The 9485-nt window shown below is 33.1% G+C and overlaps 1 pseudogene; it reads left to right on the forward strand.

The window, feature by feature from the left end:
- Positions 1 to 6520: 6520 nt before the first annotated feature.
- LOC110110241 lies at positions 6521 to 8094 on the forward strand (annotated as a pseudogene).
- The last annotated feature ends 1391 nt before the right edge of the window (positions 8095 to 9485 follow it).

The raw sequence follows: 9485 nt of genomic DNA on the forward strand, positions 1-9485 counted from the left end.
ATTAATTTATGAAAAAAAAAAGTCTCCAATAGGATATTAAGAAATTATTAAAATTTCTTGCAAACTTTTATCAGGCATGGAGCAGGAACTGCTCGGCAATAGTGACTTGATGTCAATGACATGGTGTTCTCCTGCAAGCTCTCGCGCTAATACTAGAAAATTCTTTTCTATTAGAAGAAAAAAGAAGAAGAGACTGAGAAGAATATAGCAGGAGAGTAGAGAAGAAGAAGTTGCCATGAGAATAGAACTCTAAAGCCTGCTTAGGATAATTTGGAGTGAACCAAGTTGAGGTGGGGCTTTATAAGCAATGGATTATTGCACATAATGAGGTTATTAGGAATTTAGTTTAGAATATAATTCAATGTTTTAAGGGAAGATTAGGTGGTGGAAGAAGAGGTAAGATAAGGGTTTTGACCTATAAAGAAGGAAACAAATGTCAATTGCTTGAGTTTGTTTTTACATTACCAACTTGCTGATTTTTTTCTTATGTTTTATTTTGATATGAAGTTATAAATTAATTTCATTCCTATCAATCCAAATTTCTTTGAAGGTGTCAGCCGACGGATTTAGCTTTTAGCTTTATCATAACAACTAATGATGAGTGTTGAAAAGTTAGAATATGCTTGCAGCTTTCCCATGACATAACTCGTTATTTTTTAAAGAACAAAAAAAAATTGATAGTATTCTAAGTGAGAATTTAGTTTAGGGCATAAGATAATTATCAGTTAATTAGAGGATTTTATATTGAATATTAGATTTTTTACAAATGGGTAATTTATTTTACAAAATTGAAAAATCTAACTCACAAACAAAACAAATTTTTAGCTCTGTGTAGAATCTGATTTTGTAGATCAATGAAGTTGTATTACTGTATGGGACCTCAATTATGTTGGTTGAGCTCATTAAGGGGTTGCCATGTGCTTGGGTTTTGGTGTTTTGTACCTTTTTTCTGTACAACATTGTAACGTTGTATAGTTGGGTTGGAGATAGACAGAGAGAAGCACCATAGCACTCTAGATTTTGACGCTATTACACTGTCAATCCGACTAGAGATATAGAGTGAAGTGTTCTGGAACTCCAAACCTGGTGCCACAATGTTGCAAGTGTTGCACCCCTTGGTTAGTTTTACATTTGTCTCTTTATATATTATGTGTAGAGAACAGTGTAAGGAATAAAGGGATATAAGGAGAGAGCGAGAAGGAAAGATATTTGTACAAATTATCCTAATTTTCATAGTGAATTTCTTGGTTTTGTATGGTTGTAGGGTCCTTTTCATATTTCAAATTTTTCCATATTAAATCCTGATGTTTTTTTTTTTTCATTGTATTTTCTCTTTCTTATTTATAGACTCTGTGTGTGTTACTTTCCCAACACAATCTTGTGAAGGTAAATTTCACTTAAAACAAAAGTGCCTATTGATGTGAGAAGAGGCTAATTGTAAATGAAAATAGTTGTGGCACTTAGTGCTATTCACAAAAATGGAGTTCCTCACGTAGATGTAAATCTAATGCAATATTGTAACTCAAAATATTTTAGATAATTTTCTAAAAGAACAAATTGAAGCATAGATTTGGGATAATTAGTTTTATTCCACGTGCACGTGAATAAAAAATTATATCTTCAATTTTTTTTGATAAAAAATAAAATAATTAATTTTATCCCTATAAGTAATTCTAGTTATTAAATATATTGGAGAAAAATAATATATATTTTTAACTTTGATAAAAAAAATGAGGGAAAAATATTTCAAAAAAAGATAATATAGATTTCTTTCTTCTATTACAGTATAAGTGCTTACACACTTACAAGAGGAAAGAGTCAAAAGACTATTCTGTAGTTCCACAATTGGTATGTAATAATGATCAGATAAAATTAAGAAATGAAAGTTTCTCAATAAACACAGCTCACCTTGGCTTGTTGGTTGAGAGCTTATGCTTACAACTAAGAGGTCTTGGCTTCGAGTCTTTGTGTATGCGTTGTGTGTGTGAGTTTGCCTTAATGGCCTAAATGTCAAAAAAAAAAAAAAAGCTTCTCAATAAACAAATCATTGTGACCAAATTGCACATTACTCTATAACAAAAGATTAATACATAAGAATTAATCATTTCAATATATAATAAATCTAGCATTATTAATTTACTATATCAACTAAACATATAGATAAGGTCCATTTGTCAATTCATATTATAACATACAAGCCCGTCCTCTCTATTGACCTTTGAAATACAATAAAATAACAAAAAACAATGAAAAAGAGGTGAAAGCATTACATGTTCTCTACCCAACTTCCTTCCATTTGTCGAGTGCATTACCCCCGCGCCCATTTGCATTGTTAAAGCGAGACAGAGACGAAGAACTTCGCTTTTTTTGCGCTCAAATCCCGCTAGCCAAGTCCATTTCCCTGGGCCGACTTTGCTCACGTGAAACCCCCAGTTTAAGTCCACTCAAATAACACACTCAATTCAGCCTTCAAAAGCCCATTTCAAACAGTGAAAAAAAAAGGAAGTAAATATCCCTTTCACTGTGACCTTTATTATTCACATTGGCTATTATTGTTAGATAATAAATTTAGTATTATTAATTTTTTTAGATAATTATGCACATTATTATTGGTGATTATAATCATATACATGTATGTGAGAGAGGAAAAAAAAAAGATCTTGAGAAAAACAGATTAAAAAAAAAGATAAAAAAGAAAAAGAAAAAAGAGGAGAAAGAAAATTCAATTAAAAAATTGATATGATTAAAAAAAGAGAAAGTGAAACAGAAAAAAGTTTTCGTACATCTTCATCGTCGTCGACACCGATCCTTGTGAAGGTATAACATTTTAAACTTAAATCTCACATTCGGCATTCGTGGTACACCGAAAGCCGCATAAACACACTTTTTCTCTAATGTGGTGGGAAGGGAACATGGTGCAGCATTTACGGCGAAGCGGGTAGGCCCTGTACATTCTCTCGTAGAGTGGCGGCGATATTTCTAAGTACCCTTAAGCACACACGTAGCATATCGGGGGAAAGAATTGTGCATTTCAAATCGGTACCTCAAAGACCCATACACACTCTCATAGCGTGGTGGGATTGAAAATTTTCGGCCGTGGTGTCGCCCGATAGCTACCGTACATACTTTTCTATACCATGGCGGGAGGCCTAGACTTCTAAAATTTCCCCTAAAAAGGGGGCTGCCAAAATTTAGAGCAAATGCAGATGACCTAATGTTGAATAAATGAATAATAGAGGACTGCACTTAGACTTGATTTTGAATTGAGAATAAAATAACTTAAGTAAGCACAGGGGATCGAACTTGATATTTAAATTTTTTTAAAAAACTGTAATTTGCAAAACAATAAAAATTAAACATACAAAGTAAAGGGCAACTGGTGATGAAGCTCTCAAGTGCACAAAACAATGAATAGTGAAACCAAGATGACTCATGACACTCAACTAATCAATCTACAAATGAAAACAAGTGACTCGAAGACTCTAATAATGAGGGCCTTGTGATGAATATCAATGAGCAAAGATAAACTTTTGTTGAACACAATTCCAAGCAATTCACAAATAAGCACAAGTTGGCATGTGATTCTCCCACATTCAATGCAAGTTGACATATAACAATGCAAACTTTCAATGAATATGGCAAGTATATTAGTTAATATGCAAATGTTAGCATGAAGCATTGGCAATTTCATCTACAAATCATCTAGCGGCATAGAAAAAGGTATATGGTGTATACAATAGATTGCTTGTAAGCAAAAACTAAGATATGCAATGAATACAATGGTCTCCATGCGGTTGATCTCAACTTACAATCTAATCAACATACATCCTACAAGTAGAGGACAATACATTTGTAATACATATAAGGTCCTATGAATCATTGTATGAGATCTAACATGCATACAATGAGCCACATATGGATGACAACATGAGAATATACAATTATTTGCTCACAAGTAGAGCGTGAAGGGTGCGTAATAAATGTAGTGACATTCCTACGACATATGCTAATTAACATATGAGCAAAGAATATCAATATCCATGAACTTTGATGGTTAATATGTATGGATGGTAGCAATTTGTCAACCAATGCATACAGAGAAATAGGCGATGATCATCCCACACCCAACAACTAATATCAGTTGGCAAATGAATATATAAATCTACTTCGCAAGCAATGATGATTGATGTGTTGTGAATGTGAAAGGCTCCTTACAAACACTAATGAAAAGATGAGCGTAGTGGACTTAACTCACTAGCAGTCAACAATAATTCATAAGTTGTCATATTAATTCTCCCAAAAGTGGTCATAATTGATACACAACAGATATGGTAGTCTTCTCACGAACATGTCCAAAGGAGTGACGACTAACATAATAATATGTTTACAAGCAGAAGTAACAAGGCTTGCAATGACTATAGTGCAATGTTTACAAATAACGACGGTTGATGCAATCTATAAATATATAAGTTAATGATTATTTGAATTACCATATCTTTTAAGTATGGCCTCGTAGTAGTTTTCTAGCTATTATATGTTATTGTGTTTGTAACAGTGACCAAGTGATGATCAAAAGAAACTAAAAAGTATAAATAAATAAGCTATTGAAGGGCTGCAAACGACCCGAATGAACCGAGCTTAGGCATGTTTGAGTTCGAGCTTGTTTGTCAAAAGTATGTTTAAGTTTGGTTCGAAGTTTGTCGAGCTTCTTTAATGGTTGCTCGAGTTTGAGCTCGTTTAAATTTACACTGTTTGAGTTCAGTTCATGAACAAGTTCAAACTCGTGCATCTTTAAGCTCATAGAGCCTCTAATCAAGCCGCTCATTAAATGAGTCGAGCCAGCCAACTTACAACAAACCAAACAGACTAATGCGCCTAGCCAGAACTAACTAATGCGCCCAGTCGCCTCGCGTTGAGGGCATTGCCACTATAGCTCAATATATAGTGCAAACTCTTTTATTTAATGGTGTGGGACTAAACTACCACTTTTTTTTTTCATGTAGGCCAGGGAGGAGGGAGAGAGGCAGGCGGGCCACAGGCGGGAGATTAAAATCACAAAAATGAGGAGAGAGAGAGAGAGAGAGGCGGGCGGGCAGCAGGCCAAAATTATATATATATATATATATATATATATATAAGTTAAATAACATTATAATATTTAAATAATGTTAAATATATTATTAGTTAAACAATAATATAAACGGGCTTAGTTATAAATGTTAAATATCTTTTTACTTAATAGTTAAATATTTATTTTTAATTATATAAGACATAATCGAGCTTCTTTATGAGCATGTTCATGAGCTCTAAACGATTTTATTCGTGAACATAAACGAATCGAACGACATGTTGTTCAAGATTGTTTATTTAGCTATCGTGTATTGTCAAAGTTGTTCAGCTTGTTCATTTACTTCATCAAATGAACATAAACAATCTCTTATCGAGCCGAGCCACGAGTAGCTCGTCTAACGATTTGTTCATTTGGAGCCCTAAGCAATTCAACATAATAAATCTTAAAGAGCAATATTTGCGACTCTATAAAGTTTGTTTTTTTTTTTTTTTCGGGGGGAGAGGGGTGCTGGGAAGGATTTTTGTGTCAATTAGTAGTTATTCATCAAGTGATGAACTTTTGTGTCGATTAAGGTTAAATTGTGCATATCATATAAGTTAATTTCAAACTAAAGATATTTTAGTTGGTAACTAAAACTTTTAACTAATAAATCAAAATGAGTTGAGTATTTTTGTACTTCTCATTTGTTGAGTAATTCTTTCTAGAAAATTGGCTCTCTTATTTTTAAATTAAAAAAATGCTTTTATTTAATATCTACTTTATAAAGATTTTTCCCTTGATTAAACAAAAGACTGTCGTACAACAAGGTCCAATAGCAGCTAAGGCAAGAATTCGGCCTGGTAACATGAGGGAGAATGGTTCACATGATAAATTATTCAATTCCTTAGCTTTTTAATTATTAGTAGGAATGCTAACCTTTTCATCTATGCACGACAACGTTTAACTTATGATAAATGTTGGACTCATTTAAAAAAAATTACGAAAATGTATTTAAATAAATACTTGATGAAATGGTCTAATAATATTTTTAATAAATAAAAATGGGATTGATTTTTTTTTCTTTATAATTTTTTTTTTAGAATCGGAGCGTTTGCATGGCATATGAAATGTGAAATCTTGATAGATATTATAAAATCATGAAATTAATGACGAGGTCTCCAATATTTACTAATTTATCTTTAGATTTTTAATTTGATCCAAAAATCTTGGTAGAGATTCTTCTTATTAAAAATTTAAAATCATAGAGCTCAGCTGCAGTGCTGCACAAGGCAAAGAATTGGATAAAAGAAAAAACAAAAGTTCTTGAGATCAAAAATTACTTTTGCTCATAAAACTAAGCTCATATCATAACCATATGTAAATCTACATTTGTACATAAAGATGGTATATATAGCACTGATATGACACTTGTAAAATAATGTAATGATCATAATACAAATCTATGACTAAATTCAACCATTCTAAAGTGTTGAAAGAATTAATAAAAAAAAAAAAGTTTTTCAAACTCTACTCAAGTAAAATACTGAGTATTTTATAAATTTTAAATCTCAAATATTTACAAATGCCTAAACTTACCAAGACTCCCTGTTTGTTTCATAATATCAAGTACATTGAAGAAACTATGCAAAACTTTAGGTTGTCATACCATCGTCGTTTCTCTCCTCGGAGGCCGCGCAACTTTCATGGGGAAGCTCGGCGACGATGAGTTCGGCCGCATGCTCGTCGCGATCCTCAGAGAGAACGATGTGTCCGACGATGGTGTTACTTTCGACGCTGGAGCGCGCACCACGCTAGCTTTGTTCCTTTACGCTCCGATGGCGAGCGCGAGTTTATGTTCTATCGTAATCCTAGCACTGATATGCTTCTTACGCCAGTTGAGCTAGAACTGGATCTCATTAGCAGGGCGAAAGTGTTCCATTATGGATCTATAAGTTTGATCACAGATCCATGTAGATCAGCTCATTTAAAGGCCATGGAGGTTGCCAAAGAAGCAGGAGTTCTACTCTCTTATGACCCAAACCTTGTGGCCATCTGTAGCCGAGGCAAAGGAACAAATTTTAAGCATCTGGGATCAGGCTGATGCCATTAAAGTTAGTGATGTTGAGCTTGAATTCTTAACCGATAAAGATTCCATAGAAGATGAAGTTTCCTTGTTGTTGTGGCGGCCAAGCTTGAAGCTTCTGCTGGTTTCCCTTGGCAAGAAAGGATGCAAGAATTACACCAAGGATTTCCGAGGGGCTGTTGATGCCTTAAGTGTTAGCCAAGTTGATACCACTGGAGCTGGTGATTCATTTGTAGGTGCTCTACTCAGCAAGCTAGCTTGTTGATTATATGTCTTTATTGCAGGATGAAAAGAAACTGAGAGAAGTGCTCAGATTTGCAAAAACATGCGTCACAATCACCACCACAAAGCAATGAGCAATCCCTGCTCTGCCCAGCCTCGCAGAGGCCATGGCTCTTGTGGATAAGCCCGCAACAAAGCCTTGCCTATTTTTGCTTCTCTTTGCTTGCATTATATGCTTATTGTCACGTTCAATGTACACTTATGGCCATCAGATAATTGAGTCTTTTTTTTGGGGAATTTTGGGGCATCAGCCCGTATATTAAATCACTAAAAATCCATTACAAAAAGAACTAGCTCCCATCCAGAGAGGAAACCTCTCAAAGAAGCCCAAAAATTGCCACAACAATAAGGAAGAAAAGGTAAAAAATGAACCGGACTCAGGTATAAAACAGAACTAACAGACAAAGCAAAACAGCTTTAACAAAAATTTGCATCCCACTAGAGCCCACTCTTCCCTGGTTGCCGGCAGAGAAAAGAGGAAGAAAACAGCTGCAAAACCTGAAGCTATCCAGATAGGGGAGAAACCCCCATGGTTGCTAATCAATAAGACCTCCTTGTCACCACGCAGGCCATCCAAGGGAAGAGACCATAGAAGCCGAATGTCGTTAGTTCTAATCATCATTGTCCGGTTGTGAGGATAAAGCATCCCCACCAAAAAACTTCCCACCAGGCATCTAGAAAATGTAGACCGTGAGCGGCCGGCTTTAAAGCTCCTCAAAGCAAGCAGAAAAAGAATCCTTAAGCTTCTCCACCATTTTCCAATTTTCAGTTTTAGCTTTGATAGCATAAATAATCAAAACCTACACAAGCAAAAGTAAATACAAAATTAATATAATTTGTATATACTCGAAGCATTCAAAAATATCAAAATTATATACTAAGGACATTCTGATCGAATTTTTATCAGAATGTGCTTAAAATTTTGACTCATTTTTTTTTTTTGTTACATTTGTTGTCCTTAATATATTTAATATATCTTAATATTTTATTATTTCATTATATATTTCAAATCAATTGTCTTTATTGTTTTTGAATTTATCGGAGAAATTGAATTCATATAATGTTATCAGAAATAGCATTATGCCGCTTACAATTTTAAAAATCATCTGGATGAAAATCCAATAAATATCTGCTCACAGAAATTTTTTAAATAATCCAAATAATAGGATAAAAAAGATTTTAAACAAAAAAATGCTTTGTTTTATTGTTATTACAATCACACTGAACTTCGCTAAACAAAGGCAACATAAGGTGCCTAACAAGATATTACGCAAAGAACTATTTTCTTAATACATCAAATAAAAATTATGCATATTCGAAAATTACAACAGTTAGCACTAAAATATTTTTATTTTTTATTGCAAAATTATAGGTTAACTTGCCATCAAATACTATATCATATTATTAAAGAATATTACAAATAAAATGTAAAAAAAAAAACTAACCAGATGATGAAGCCTGATTGAAAGCATTTCCCCAACAGATGAGTTGGTTAGCAGTACTAAATTCAGCCATGAGCTTCCCGGCTATAACAACCAAAGAAAATTACAGCAAGAATAAAATGGTAAAACTTTTTCTTTTATTGTATTAAATTCAGGATAACTATTTATTAAAAGATAAAATTTATTATTCTGTAAAACAAATCAACATAACGACATTTATGCAAAACCTTATGAACTGCTTAATTTATTTGATTCTACATAATTTCTTCTAATTTTGTTGTCATAGATTTATATTCTAATTTCTAAAGAAAATTTAAGAAAAATGGTGAAATTTTGTCTTATTTTCTAATTTAAATATTATTATTAATTTTGAAAGTAAAGATCAAATGAAGCCTTAAATTAGGTCATTTAATTTGCTGAAACAAGAAGCCATAGTTAAATGGAGTACAATGTTAAAAAAATGTAATGAATTTAAAATATTTGAGATTGCTTCAATGAATGCAAAACAAATGTTGATAATTACCTTTTTGTATATTTGGTTTGAAGTAAAATGAATGTAATATAAAGTTCAACGATGATGATGACAACGGCTAGTAGTAACAATAATCGGTGGTCGCGGACGGTAGGT

Source organism: Dendrobium catenatum, unplaced genomic scaffold, assembly GCF_001605985.2.
Source record: "Dendrobium catenatum unplaced genomic scaffold, ASM160598v2 fragScaff_scaffold_740, whole genome shotgun sequence".
NCBI classification, from domain to species: domain Eukaryota; kingdom Viridiplantae; phylum Streptophyta; class Magnoliopsida; order Asparagales; family Orchidaceae; genus Dendrobium; species Dendrobium catenatum.